General features: G+C 43.2%; 1 long non-coding RNA gene across 2 annotated transcripts; it reads left to right on the top strand.

Annotated features, from left to right (window-relative positions):
* The first annotated feature begins 2688 nt into the window (after positions 1 to 2688).
* LOC126876421 (uncharacterized) lies at positions 2689 to 4199 on the top strand. Of its 2 annotated transcripts, none has more exons than XR_007694185.1 (3): positions 2689 to 2777; positions 3313 to 3355; positions 3438 to 4199. It is a non-coding gene; the product is annotated as an uncharacterized LOC126876421 (long non-coding RNA). The 2 variants fall into 2 exon arrangements; XR_007694186.1 differs by lacking the exon at positions 2689 to 2777 and adding an exon at positions 3066 to 3170.
* Positions 4200 to 4469: the final 270 nt, after the last annotated feature.

Here is a 4469-nt window from a genome sequence, read left to right on the forward strand (position 1 = left end):
ATTAATAGCAATTAGTGAAACCTATACATTTTTTAATAACTATTAATTGTCATTAAATATTCTTATTTTAACAATAATTACGAGTTAAAACAATTAGTTTCACTTAAAATATGTCTTCACAACCCTAATGTAATCACAGAATCATCTGAAGGAAGAAATATGTGTGGATTTCGAAGCTTTGGAGGTTGTGAATTCATAGGGACAAAATGTTTTTAAATTCAACTCCTGAAATTTGATTTTGACCGCGTCACATAATCTAAAGAACTCTTTATATGTTTTTTCGTTATTCAGCCAAATGGTTCCTTATTAATATGTCGGAGATGAAAGAACACCGGAGCATTCCCTTTGGAATTTTGGGAAAATCCCGTAACATTGTAATTCAGAATCTACCATAGCTGTAATTAAATAATTACAGTCACCCAGTCCAATTGTAATTGTTCGAGAGTTGTGATAATGAGCTTGGGATTGAGGCGACAGTCAGTCGCCGAACGTAGCCGCGGTCACGGTATGAACGCTTTGTCTAACAAAGGTATGGAGTAATTCTATAGCTCTCCTTAAAAGAAATATTCGTGACGACACGCGACAGTAAACATTCCAACGGTTTCTGCCCCGTGGCTCGCCACACGCAGACCCTATTCTTCGAGTAAGATGATTGCCAGATGTCGATGCGTCTCCGCAGTACATGTTCGGCTAGCTCGAGGGCCCGTTATAAATCTTAAGATTTAGTCAACTAAAGTCCTTCAAACAGACAAACAGTCTTTGTCCCAACTACGGGAAAATAGGGGAGACGCGAGATGCGAATGCGATGCGAATTTACGAGTAATAGCCGACATGAGTACAAAGATCAATGAATTAAAAGACGATATGCGTTCACTCAAGACAAAAAAGGAAATCGAGACACCCGTATCACCGCCGATAATTCCCTAGGTGACAATACCGACAGACGATAGCCCCCAACAAATGAAGTTAAAAGACGCGATCGAGTCAGTACCAATATTCGACAGATATCGACCCTCAGTATTTCAATATTTAAGAGCATGCGAGCGCGCACGAAACATGATTCCGCGGCATCAGGAGCCTCAGTTGGTAAAATTATTAATGAATAAGCTTCGCGGGCACGCGTTCCTCGCCATAGAGGACAGTTAGCTAGACAGTTTGAACGATTTCGGGAACAAATTAAAGGATATGTTCGGCCGGACTCAGATTTGGACGACGACCTCTCCGGATTATTTCAATAAAAATAAACGAAACTCCAAGTACTCCCACCGCTAGAATAATTTCCCCAGATTTAAAAACTAAGACAAATTTACTATTAGACCCCGGATCAGAAATCAATGTCATCAAGAAACCTGCCTTATCCGAATCAGGAATCATGCTGCAGCAATCATGCAATCGTAATGCAGGTTGCGGGAAATCCAGTTATTTTTCACGTGGGGAGCTCGAGGCGGCTACGGGTTCTCAGGGCGTAGGACCACGCCCTGGTCCCATCGGGAAACCACGATGAATCTAATGTTCTCCTATAGCCGGGTGGTGACTGGTCGGCGTCTTCGGCCCCCGCCAGTTTGCCGATCCGGTGCGAAGAACCTCGGAGAAGTTGGTGGGCCCGTATCTGCCAAGACCACTCACCTCACCTTCTTGTGGGGCTCCCTGTCACCCTGCGCCGGCCTTTGCTGGGGCAGGGTGCGAAAGAGTGAGTGGCACCAGGATGGAAACCCTTGTTGACGACCTCGGCGACTTCAGAATAACAATGCACAGAGAAACGAACCAAAAAATCGTTTACAGTGCAGGGGAGGGATACCACAGTACCGGCGCAGCCGCGGGTTGTAAAACGGGCCCCGAGTCGTCATCGAGCAACCGTGACCGTCCGGGGGTGGGCCGCCAGGCCCCCGAACACGCTCATGCGTCTGGCGAAGGGGACACACGAACTGGGGGGTCTCGGAGAGGGTTGGAGGAACTCGACGTTATGACCGTCGGCCCGGGACCCTCACGGGATGGGATGCGGCGACGCCGCAATCGCGGCGGGGCGGTGAGATCCGACGACGAAATGTCGTCATGCTCTTCCTATTCGACCGCTGCCGGGACGGTCATCGTGGAGGTTTTAGTCGGTTGGAGTCCGGCATTACCACGCCGCATTTCCCCAGAAGCGACCTGGTGTCCGTGCGGATTTCCTCCACGTTAATAATAATAATTATAAAAAAAAAAGTTATTTTTCACGTAGTTGACTCATTGCTGATCGATCAAGATGGAATCTTAGGATCCGAATTTTTCGCAGGATGCAAGGCTCGTTTGGATTACGAGCGAAAACATATAAGTGGGGAAATATTTATATCCCCTTCGATACAAGAGAAAAGATAATCGTGCGGAAACGAAGTTCGGTACCATTACAAATGTTCGATTAACATTACAAATCTGGAGATAAAAGAGGGATTTATTCCCAAAATCGAGCCAATCAAGGGAGTCTATTTTGGTAATGTAGGTGCGAAGAACCATAAGGCACAAGGATATACAAGAGTAATAAATACCACATCGAAAGATTACGAATTTATCACACCTACAATAGTAATTAAAGAATTTGAGAACCTCGCCTCGCCGCCTGAAGTTCCGTCTTCTTGATTATCTCACCTTTTTTTGGACACACGGAGTCTGCTGAAGTTTCGTCTTCTTGATTATCTTGTTTAAGCTATTTTTAATTTTCCACATCCTTGAGACACGTAGATGCTGCTGAAGTTTCGTCTTCTTAATTTCTCATGTTTCGTTTGGTGTTAGTGACATACGAGGTGCGTGATAAAATGTAGATATTGTAGTAGCTCGTATTTTGTTGATGTTTCGTCTGCGATGCTTCCCAGGCCTTCCCTACTGATGCCAGTGGAACGTGCCAGGCGCGTGGCAGCTTTGTCCTTGCTGAGGTTGCATTTGTGATGTATTTGGTAATTTCCTTGCTCATGTCAATGAAACGTACAAGGCGTGTGGCAACTTAGTGTTAGTCGAGTCTTTGCACGTGTAACACGCTCTATTTCCTATGTTCCCCAAGAATTATTAAAATTCCAATGGCAAGTTTTTGATACGTCATTCCATAGGAGATGGCGCCAAGTGGTAGTTTGTAATAATTGTTAATTTGCTTGGCGAGTTTGTTCTGCTTGGCGAGTTTGATTTGCTTGGCGAGTTTTTAGGTTAGTTTTTCCTTTTAGGTAATAATATGCATTAATTCATAGTAATAAGTGATTTTGATAGTGTTTGATTATTCGATATTTTGTATGATTGGTAGTGTCGATTTTGTTTATTGCATTTTCATGTTTTCCCTTATGAATACAGGTTATGTTGGATCATGGATACTGATATGTCTGAAGCTGTAGAAGTATGTATTATTTTAATTTGTTTTGACTTCATCCTGTTTCGCATTGTTGTTCGTTTTCTTAAACTTGTGTGTTTTATTTTAGTGTGAGAAGAAGAAAAAAAGTCGTAGGCCGTTCAAACCTCCTCCGAAACGTTCTAGGAAACGTGGTCGTCGTGGCGGCGCAAAAGCTCGTGGGCAGAGGTTAAGGAGGCTGGAGGGATCGTCTTCCACAGAGGGTAGCAATAGTGTGGCTCCAGCCCCATCGTCGAGTCTCGGTGATCCTTTTGGTTATTGATCTAACCTTCTCCGATGAGGACACCCTTCAGTTGCCGCCAAGTTCTCCTTCGATCGAAGTGGTTGATACAGATGCCTGTGCCAAGGTTCGTTTTTGGGAGGAGATCCCTGATCAAGTGTTGGAGGCTTACCTACGCCACCATTCCTCAGGTCAGGCGGGTACTTGTCCGGACGTACTCTCATGGTGTTTAAATAGGTTTCGTGAGATGTATCCGGATGCTCCGTGTGTGGATTTTGACTTTACTTGGTAACAGTGCCTTATTTGTTCATGTGTGTATATATGCCTAAATGTGTTCCCAGCGGGTGTTATTTTATTGGAGTGATTTTGTCTATATTCTTATATTTTATTTAATAAGATATGTTTTGTTTTCTGCGTTGAAAACACCGTAATCACTGGTTGATACAGCGAACAATTGTGAACGAAATAGATCGAAAGTTGATAGAGTTGTTTTATTCCAGACAATTCATTAAATCTTGAGCAAGAACGATTATTTCAATTTTGAAACTATACTCTCTGTGAACAATCTGGATGACATAGTGATTTATTCAAGATCTCCTCACGAACACGAAATTAAATCTAACGAGTTAATGGAAATACTAATGGAAGCCAAATTGCGATTGCAACCCGATAAATGCGAATTCCTACGACACGAAGTTATTTGGGACACATAATCAGTGAAGATGGTGTAAAACCCGATCCACAGAAGATCGAAGCCGTATCGAAATTTCCACGACCAAAGAAAGCAAAAAATATCAAACAGTTTTTGCGACTAGCGGGATACTACCGAAGATTTATACCTAATTTTTCCAAAATTGCAAAACCATTAACACAACTATTGAA

This window comes from Bombus huntii, unplaced genomic scaffold (genome assembly GCF_024542735.1).
Source record: "Bombus huntii isolate Logan2020A unplaced genomic scaffold, iyBomHunt1.1 ctg00000074.1, whole genome shotgun sequence".
Taxonomy (NCBI): Eukaryota; Metazoa; Arthropoda; class Insecta; order Hymenoptera; family Apidae; genus Bombus; species Bombus huntii.